Source organism: Ochotona princeps, chromosome 29, assembly GCF_030435755.1.
Source record: "Ochotona princeps isolate mOchPri1 chromosome 29, mOchPri1.hap1, whole genome shotgun sequence".
NCBI lineage: Eukaryota > Metazoa > Chordata > Mammalia > Lagomorpha > Ochotonidae > Ochotona > Ochotona princeps.
The window spans coordinates 18,927,301-18,937,688 of record NC_080860.1 but is presented as its reverse complement, the minus strand read 5'-3'; the positions used below and the strand labels follow the sequence as shown (position 1 = coordinate 18,937,688).

The following is a 10,388-nucleotide window of genomic DNA, read 5'->3' as shown; positions in this document are numbered from 1 at the left end:
TGATACTGATAAGGTGAAATAATTACTGTTGCTATGGCAACACACAAACTGCATAAGAGAAAACTGAGAAAGGAGATTTTTTTTTAAATAAGATTTTTAACCTCAGATTATGTAATGAAAACCAGGGAGGGAAAAAAAAAGAGGATGAGAAGAAAGACATTAATCTATGTTTTAAGATGAGGATCAGGGGCTGGCACCATGGCATAGCACGCTAGGCTTCCACCTGCAGCACCAACATTCAAATGGACACTGAGCAGGGCCCTGCTGTCTCCGCTTCCCATCCAGCTTCCTGTTTATGGCCTGGGAAGGCAAGGAAGAATGGTCGAGGTCCCAAAATCCACGTGGGACATCTGGAAACAGCTTCTGGCTCCTGCCTATGGACCAACCCAGCTCCAGTTGTTGTAGCCATTTGGGAAATAAACCAGTGGATAGAAAATCTCTCTTTGTCTCTTCTTTTCGCTCTTTAATGCTGTCCTTCAAATAAAAAAAAAAGTGAATCTTTTTAAAAGATGATCAACGTTATTTCAAATTATAATATAATTTCACATGATTTTTCAATGTGAAATGCTTTGTGTATAAATTATAGTTATTGCATGAAATAAAATTAATTCACACAACAAAAATTAAGAATTTTTCTTTTAAAGACTTTATGGGCCCGGTGGCATGGCCTAGCGGCTAACGTCCTCGCCTTAAACGCGCAGAGATCCCATATGGGTGCTGGTTCTAATCCTGGCAGCTGCACTTCCCATCCAGCTCCCTGCCTGTGGCCTGGGAAGGCAGTCAAGGACGGCCCAAAGCCTTGGGACCCTGTACCCACATGGGAAACATGGAAGAGGTTCCTGGTTCCAGGCTTCGGATTGACAGAGCACCAACCATTGTGGTCACTTGGGAAGTGATTCATCGGATGAAAGATCTTCCCCTCTGTCTCTCCTCCTCTCTGTATATCTGACTTTGTAATAAAAAATAAATAAATCTTTAAAAAAAGAGACTTAATTTATTTTTACTGGAAAGGCAGATCTACAGAGAAAAGGAGAGACAGAAAGATGTGACCACAATGGCCAGAACTAAGGTGATTTGAAGCCATGAGCCAGAAGCTTTTTCTGGGTCTCCCACATGGATGTAGGGTCCCAAGGCTTTAGGCCATCCTCTACTACTTTCCCAGGCCACAAGCAGGAGCCTCTTCCAGATTGCCCATGGTCCCAAGGCTTTGGGCCATCCTCTACTGCTTTCCCCAGGCCACAAACAGGGAGTTGGATGGGAAGTAGAACAGCCAGGACTTGAACTGGTGCCCATATGTGTACCTGGTGCATGCAAGGTAAGGATTTAGCCGCTGAGCCATCGTACCAGGTCCAGAAGCAAGTAGTTCTTTAGGGCACCAGTTCAAATCCTGTCTGCTGTTTTCCCGATCCAGCTTCCTGCTAATGCACCTGGGAAGATGGAGGAAAGTGGTCCAGGTACTTGGGTCCCTGTCACTCAAATGAAGACCCAGATGGAGTTCCTGGCTTCAGCTGGGCCCAGCCCCAACCACTGTGGCCATGTGGGAGGTGAACCAGGGGATAGAAGACATCTTTCTCTCTCCCTCTCTGTCACTCTGCCATTCAGAGCAATAAGAAGATAGTCAAACTGAACAACATTATGAACTAATTGGACCTAACAGATGTAAATAGAATAGTTCACCCAACAGCAACATGATACACTTTCTTCTCAAATGTAATATAACATTCTCTCTCACAGCCCATATGTCAGGCCACTGAACAAGTCTTGCTAAATAATGAATGTTTGGAGTTATTCAAAACATCTTTTGAAGTCACAGTGGAATGAAACTAGAAATAAATAACAGATGGAAAACTCACAGCCATGTAGAAAGTGAGCACCATTCTCTTTATTAAAAAACAAAACAAACAAACAGAAAACCCCCACAGTGGACCCAGTGCAGTAGACTCATCTTGCATGTGTGGGTATCCCATATGGGAGCCAGTTCGTATCCTGGCAGCTCCACTTCCCTTCCAGCTCTCTGCTGTGGCATGGCAAAGCAGTCGAGGATGGCCCAAGGCTTTGGGACCCTGCACCTGTGTGGGAGATCCAGAAGAAGCTCCTGGTTCCTGGCTACAGATGGGCTTAGCACTGATCCCTTGGAATCTAAGGGGACACCCTGCAGGGTTGTGGTTCCCACTAGTGAGCGCAAGACCCAGAATGGGGATTGGTGATCTCCACTGGACGTGGCTGCAGTGTCCCTCGACAAGGGTGTGGGCTGGATCTAGGGTGCGCCAGAGTGAGTTAGACTTCAGCAGCCACAGGTGCTCATGAGAGCCAGACTGGGTGTAGGATAGGCCGGGCTAGGTCTCTGCCCCAACTGAATCACATGAGAGCTGTGTCTGAACTTGGACCAGGTGTGGCTGGGCTGTAGCACCCAACAGTAAGAAATACAATGGGTGTGTGTCGCTTGGACAAAGTCACTGTTTCTGTCAGGACAGGAGGTGGACCGAGTCAGGCTGGGCCAAGTACCCACTGGTGTGCAGTACATCTGCTTGGATCATTGAGGCTGATTTCTTGAAAATTCTTCTTTCATGTGAGACAAGAATCAGGGTTGCCTTCGTCATTCACATCAAATTCCCTATGACAATGGGATGGATAAGAAACAATGCTCTTTTCCATAGAAGGCACAGTGCTTTAGGCCCAGAATATTTTTAGACGCTCACAGAATATTTCTATTTCAATTTATTTGATAAATCAGTATAAACATTGAATAAAAGTGAAAGAACTGCTTAACTACATAATCAAATCCAACTTGGAATTATTAACACTGTAATCATACAGTGCACTTTTTAATTTTTTAAAAAATCCTTTTTGTCTACTTGAAATGCAGCGAGAGACAGAGAGAGAAGCAAATGCATGCCAACATGGCTGTGACAGGGCTGGGCCAGGCTGAAGCTAGGAGATCATCACTCCATCTATACTTACATGTGGGTGGCAGGGATACAAGGGTCATGAAAACTGACCACCAGAGACTCAGTAGACACTTGTGGAAAGGAAAAAGCATTTCATTATTCAGGAGGAAGCCAGCATGTATCATCCCCAAAAGGCTTGACCTCAATGGTTGATTACTTAAAGTTTGTATAAAGCACTTGCATAAGCTATTTTTAGCACTACTAGAGGCGAGTGGGATGAACAAATGAAGCAAACACTCTGGGATTAGCATAGGGGATACTATAATCCTGAGTGCTTCCTGAGTCAATATTTCCTGAACTCCTTTTTGATTCTTGGCATTCTTGTCTTTATCTGGCTTGGGGACCCTGCACCCATGTGGGAGACTCAGAAGAAGTTTCTGCCACCCGGCTTCGGATCAGCTCAGCTCTGGGTGTTGCAGCTACTTGGGCAGTGTGCCAGCGGACAAAAGATCTTTGTCTCTCCTTCTCTCTGTACATCTGCCTTTCCCATAAAAATACATAAATCTGAAAAAAAAAAAAAAACGAAAGACAGGAAGAGAAGAAAGAAAGAAAAGAAAGAAAGAAGCAAGCAAGCAACTACCACGTAATCAATGGTTTCAAACAACTTGGCGTTTAGGTGCTGCCAGTTTGACAACATGACTTGACTAGCCTTGTTTGTCTTTCCTAGGCTGCTCATGTGGCTGCAGGCGTTTAGAAATTTGACTGGGGGCAGAGTCATGCAGTAGGATGGGGTGATCATTACTTCAATAGTTAAGACCATGCCAACTTAGGGTTCTTCTATTTCATATGAGAGTGCCTGGGTGTGAGCATCAACATTGCTCCTGACTCTAGTCTTCTTCCAGTTTACACTCTGAGATCCTGCCAGTTCACACCCTGCCAGCAGTGGCTCCAGTACTTGAGTCCCTGACACCCACGTGCAGGATCCAGATGGCATTCTAGACTCCTGACTTCGGCCTGGCCCAGCACTGGTGAAACTGAAGCCCTGTAAAACGTGCCCAGACCCATGCCCTTTCCCGTAGCCCTGTGTCCTTCTCTGTCTCCCTTATCATGAGATGTCCTCCCTGCCTTAATTCAAGAGACATCTGGCTCTCCAATACATCAAAAAAAAAAAAGAAAACCAAATGGCCAGTAGTATCTGGAAAGAAATCCTATAACTGAATTTAAATAATGCTCCCATCCCTGCCCCCAGACCACTGTAAATTCCCTAAAGATCATGGCATCCACCTCCAAACATGTACACATCTCTCAGCCCCAAATATCTGTCTATAAGAACTTTCACCCCTAATTCCTCTGGGAGCCTGGGAATTAAGCAAGCGATGCCTGGTTCCTTGCTCTGCATTTCGCAAGAAACACCTACTGTCTTCCACCATCACAATCTCAGCGATTGGGTTTCTGTGCATCAGCCGAGTGGACACAGATTTGGGCTTTCACAATAATGCCTCCAACCAGTTTGGGATGCAGTTTAGTGACGGTAGGTGACCATGAAGGCAATACAGTGTGCTTTTTGCAGTGGCACAAAGCTGCAAACATTCCGTTTTTCCTGGCTTCTCTGTCCACGCTCTGTTATTGCTAGGCCTCACCTCTCCTGGAACTCCCGAAAATACAAAGCATATGAGCATTTGCATTTTCTCTGACTCTCCCCCCGCCCAAGCAGTGCACAGAGAGTGAGGAATACAGACATACGGGGGCCATCTCTGTCCTCAGTCTATTCATAGGAAGCCAGAGATGGAGCAGGTACTGGGTGGGGAAGGTCTAGAGTCAGAGTACAAGAGCTGTGGAAGCACACAACCAAGAGAGAAAGCCCTTCCCTATGATGGGCCTTTATGGGGGCTTGGGAGAGGAGTGGTTATACACAATGAAATACTGCTCCATCCCAGTGATCATAGGTGAGGGTCATTTGCCTCACCGGTGGGAAAAAAGGATTATGTGGGTACGGGCGGCGTGGTTTCCTAGATTGCGACCCTGAACTTGCTGCCTAAGACAACAGATACGCTTGTCTGACATACGTTTCCTAAGCATCTAGGTACACTCATGCTGATTAAATTAGGCAATGGTAAATGAGGTGAATGTTTCTAAAAATAATTGTGAGTACTCTTAGCCTCCTGTTTTTTTTTTTTAAAGATTTATTCATTTTATTACAGCCAGATATACACAGAGGAGGAGAGACAGAGAGGAAGATCTTTCGTCCGATGATTCACTCCCCAAGTGAGCCGCAACGGGCCGGTGCGCGCCGATCCGAAGCCGGGAACCTGGAACCTCCTCCAGGTCTCCCACGTGGGTACAGGGTCCCAAGGCTTTGGGCCGTCCTCGACTGCTTTCCCAGGCCACAAGCAGGGAGCTGGATGGGAAGTGGAGCTGCCGGGATTAGAACCAGCGCCCATATGGGATCCTGGGGCCTTCAAGGCGAGGACTTTAGCCACTAGGCCACGCCGCCGGGCCCACTCCTAACTGTTTTTTAAAGATTTATTTTATTTTTATTGCAAAGTCAGATATACAGAGAGGAGGAGAGACAGAGAGGAAGATCAGGCCCATATGGGATTCCGGCGCGTTCCAGGCGAGGACTTTAGTTGCTAGGCCACGCCGCCAGGCCCTAAAGGGTTATTTTAAAATGTAAATCAAGAAAAAAAATTAGCTGAAGAAAAGTGATTTTAAGCATAAAATGTGTTCTTGATGAGAAAATTAATGAAATAAATGAATTGTTGAATAAAGAAAGTACATTGGGAAATATTTCATGCTACAGGAGAATTGGTACATTATTAGACTGTAAAGAGGAAAACAAGACAAAATAACTAAAGGTTTAAGTATTTTGGTGAAAGGATTGGGAAATCACAGAATATTTGAGAGAAATATCTACTAAGGTTTATGTGTGATAAAAGTTAATATACTTGGGCCCAGCGCCGTGGCCTAGCGGCTAAAGTTCTCGCCTTGAACGCCCCGGGATCCCATATGGGCGCTGGTTCTAATCCCGGCAGCTCCACTTCCCATCTAGCTCCCTGCTTGTGGCCTGGGAAAGCAGTCGAGGATGGCCCAATGCTTTGGGACCCTGCACCCGCATGGGAGACCCAGAAGAGGTTCCTGGTTCCCGGCATCGGAACGGCGCAGCACCGGCCCGTTGCGGCTCAAACTTAGGGAGTGAATCATCGGACGGAAGATCTTCTCTTTGTCTCTCCTCTCTGTATATCTGACTTTGTAATAAAATAAATAAATCTTAAAAAAATTAATATACTTATTGATATGTTTTGTGCACTATCAAAAAAATTCACATTTTTATTGCTCACTGTCTAAAAATTTAGTATAAACACCTAAATGTATGCTGATGTTAAGGGAAATTCAGTGTGGTAACCTAGTTTCTAAAGTCCTTGCCTTATGTATGCCAGGTCTAGAGTTCATATTCCAGCTGCTCCAGTTCCTTTCCAGCTCCCTGGTTGTGGCCTGGGAAAGCAGTCGAGGATGGACCAAGCCTTGGGATCCTGCACCATGTGGGAAACCCTGAGGAGGCTCCTGGCTCCTGGTTTCAGATTAGCTCAGCTCTGGTCATTACAGCCACTTGTGGAGTGAACTAGTGGATAGATCTTTCTCTCTGTCTCTCTCCTTCTCTCTTTAAAGCTGCCTTTCCAATAAAAATGAATCTTTTTTTTCAAAAGGTGATAACAAACGTAGTTCTTCTCTTAGAAGAAGAATTTTTATGTGGAAAATTTCAGTGTGCAAAGCAAGCATTATTGAAACGAGAGAATGATCTTAGGCGTTGCTGTGGCCGCACAAGCATGAACTGGATTGGCACAGGGTATCAACTGTCTGCCCCTACATTCTCTGCTAATGGATGAGGTTTTTTTTTTTTTTTCTTTTCAGGTAGAATATGCTATGAAGACGGTGGAAAATAGTAGCTGTTGGAATCAGATGTGAAGACGGTGTTGTCTTTAGAGTGGAAAAATTAGTCCTCTCTAAATGAAGAAGATTCTAACAAATGACTTTTCTACGTAGATCAGTGTGTTGGAATGGCAATGCAGGGGTTGTTGGCAGATGCCCACTCTTTAGTAGACAATGCAAGAAAAGAAGTTTCCAGCTTTAGATATAACTCTGGCTGTTAGAATCCACTGAAATGTTCTGTAAGGTCATGGCGCGATAGGTTAGTGGCTAAATCCTCGCCTGCATGTGCTGGGATCCCATATGGATGCCAGTTTGTATCCTGACTGTTCCACTGCCCAACTAGCTCCTTATTCTGGCCCGAGAAAGCAGTTGAGGATGACCAAAAACCTTGGGACCCTGCACCCACATGAGAGACCCAGAGGAGGCTCGTGGCTGCACAGCGCCTCAGCTCCAGCCATTATTAACACTTGGGGAGTGAATCATCGAACAGAAAATCATTCTCAATCTTTCTTCTTTGTAAATATGTCTTTCCAATAAAAACAGATAAATCTTAAAAAAAAAAAAAGTCTTCCAGAGTGGCCATGTGCATGCTTGATTACACACTATAGTGCTGTGAGAACTTTTGGCTGCAACTTCATGTTAGGATCTCATAGTGTGAATGATGGCACACAGCTTTATAGGATTGACCCATCAAATGTTTCCTATGGTTATGGGGACTGTGCCATGGACACAGTCAGGCAAGCTGCAAAGACATCAATAGAAAAACCCCAGACCAAAGAAATGACCTGCCATGAGGGTAATGAAGATGCCAAAATAATTTACATAGCACATGATTAAATTAAGGATAAAGCTTTTGAACTAGAGTACAGCTGGGTGGGCTGGTGAATTCACTAAAGGAAAACATGAAATTGTTCCAAAAGACATAAGCAAAGAAGCAGAGAAGTAGGCCAAGGAATCTTTGAAGGAAAAAGATGAATCAGATGAGAACAAAATGTAGCAATTTATTTCAGTGGGCCTCGCATTGTCTAAATCTTCACCTTGCAAGCCAGAGGAATAGCTTCTCAAAGTTAGAGTTATTTTTGGTGGGAATGTCATAGCACTGGAGTTTCTTCTTTTGGTGGAAGACAATAGATTTTGGCTTCACTTTCCTGTCCTTAACATCCACCCGGTTACTGCACCGCAAGACGGGACTGTTCTCACGCATGCGCACCAGGTCTCTCGGTCAGGTGACACGGTCTTGTAGGTCACTCTGGACGTCACATCAAACATGATGAAGGCACACTGGGCTTTGGGGTAGCAACCATCCTGCAGGCTGCTGAGCCCCTGGCCAGCTGAGTCCCAGATATGGAGCTTTATGAGTTCTTGGGTTGGTGTGGAACATGAGCAGGTGGACCTCGATGCCCAGCATGGCTGAGTACCTCTAGTATTCAGTTCACTAGTCAGGTGGCACTTCACAAAGGTGATCTTCCCAGTGCCCCTGTCACTGACTACCGCCAGTCGGAACTGCACTTGGGCTCTTCAGATGCAGTCATCATGGTCTTGTCTTCTGGAAGTGTCTCCAGGTCCATCTAACTCAAATTTTATATTTTTACTTTTTTTTCTTTAAAGTGATATGGATCAACCAAGACAGACAACAGTGACGGGACCAACCATGAACTCTGCAAAAGAGCCAGTTCAGGTGAGGCTCTTGGAAGGCTGAGAGCCGCTGGCCTGTTTAATGTTATTGTCTGTTTTAGGGCATGCTGACCTCGGTAACTTTCGCTTTGTCTGCCGAGATGTTATTGCTTTTAAATTTAACAGATTGCTCCCAGCGGCCACCCCGCTGTTGTGCACGTAGCATGATTTTTAGTGTATTCACTTTAGCTATAAAAACCCTGCTTTTTCTTCCCCTTGGTGCGCTGTCCTGTGAGATACTTGCTGCGCTGCTCCAGCTCCACGATACATTCATTTTCCTTGAAAGGTTCGAAACTCTGTGTTCTGATTTACACTATTGGGCACCTGAACTTGGGCTTGACTGGCTGAGGAAAATCAAGAAGTTATTGGAGGAAAAATCAAGAGGCTACTGAAATTCCAATTGGGATGCTTGAGGTAAGTGAGTCTTGGGGTACCATGAGCAAGTCATCTTCAGTTAGAGGATAGTTACATGAACCTTTCCCAGGGGCTTTTTAAGGGCTCAGGAGTAAAGAACTCTCAGGTAAAGAACTCTCAAGTAAAGAACATATCAGGAATTCCTCTCACTTGTAAGTAAGCACTGTCAGTGGTTTCATCCAACTGACAAATGTGTGTTAAACTATAAGCTGTGGCAGAAAATACTGTGGGCTTTAAGGAGAGCTCAACAGCAGGGAGAACTGTGACCAGTTAAAGTTTGGCTGCTATGTTCAGTGAGAAGTACGAACTTTAAGCCACTGCAAACAGATGGCAAGGTGTCTAGAGCAGTGACAACTGATCTGCAGCCCGCTTCTCCAAAGAGCACACCTCAAGACTTTCCCGGTCAGCTGAGGAGATTTAAAAATGACCTTTGCAGCCTTTGCCCTCCCCTCCATCTGCAAGACAGAGAAAGAGCAAAAAGCAGGACCCAGAGGTTGGTGCTGGGTCGTGAGCTTCCTGCTCAACTAAGGAGAATCAAGGAGAAAGTAGCTATGAATCTGGGGCATGTGATATAATTATGAATAAATCTCAGTATAAAGTACTATCACAGGAAATTAGAAAAATGGCCAGTGAGCTTGACCATTTGAAACTAACAAAGCCGGATAGACCGACTGCAGCTCCTACTGCTCGTAATGTTCGGTGGCAGCCATGGCCTCCTCCAGCGCCCTGGCTGATGCTGCTGATACCAGTTTCCTTTTCTGGAGCTGAGCCTTGAATTCCTCCCTTCGCCTTCCTTGTAACCGTAAGGTGGTTGAACGCTGGAGAGGCTGTTCTGAACTCTTCAGAGGAAGTTGATCTTTTTGAATATCACTACATGGACATTAATGTTTTTAAGGAATTTAAGCAAGCAATTTCCATGTATGGGGTGCATTTTACTTAAGTGAGAAGATGGCTATTTTTTTTTAAGATTTATTTATTTTATTGGAAAGGCAGATGTACAGAGAGGAGGAGAGACAGAGAGGAAGATCTTCCGTCCGATGATTCACTCCCCAAGTGAGCCGCAACGGCCGGTGCTGTGCCGATCTGAAGCCCGGAACCAGGAACCTCTTTCTGGGTCTCCCACGTGGGTGCAGGGTCCCAAGGCTTTGGGCCATCCTTGACTGCCTTCCCAGGCCACAAGCAGGGAGTTGGATGGGAAGTGGAGCTGCAGTCAAATATTTAAATAATAACTCTATGCAATAGTTAAATGTAATCTATATTGTTTCACGTAAGGAGATTCTACTCCTAACATGCATTTTAAGCCTTCTTGACATACTTGACAGGCATCCAAAAATTCAAGTTTCAAGTTTTGGGACGTTGGTATTTCTAATCAAAGAATTTATCTCCCATTTTATGGTACAACATGAGATTATGTTAAATATTATATTAATATGACAACATGGATTATATTAAAAATACTGTCAAATAACAAGTGGGACAAAATTT

General features: G+C 44.8%; 2 pseudogenes; one reads left to right on the top strand and one right to left on the bottom strand.

Moving 5' to 3' along the window:
* The first annotated feature begins 6,943 nt into the window (after positions 1 to 6,943).
* Positions 6,944 to 7,812, top strand: LOC101517753 (proteasome subunit alpha type-3-like; annotated as a pseudogene).
* Positions 7,813 to 7,848: 36 nt separating this feature from the next.
* Positions 7,849 to 9,613, bottom strand: LOC101517506 (GTP-binding nuclear protein Ran-like; annotated as a pseudogene).
* Positions 9,614 to 10,388: the final 775 nt, after the last annotated feature.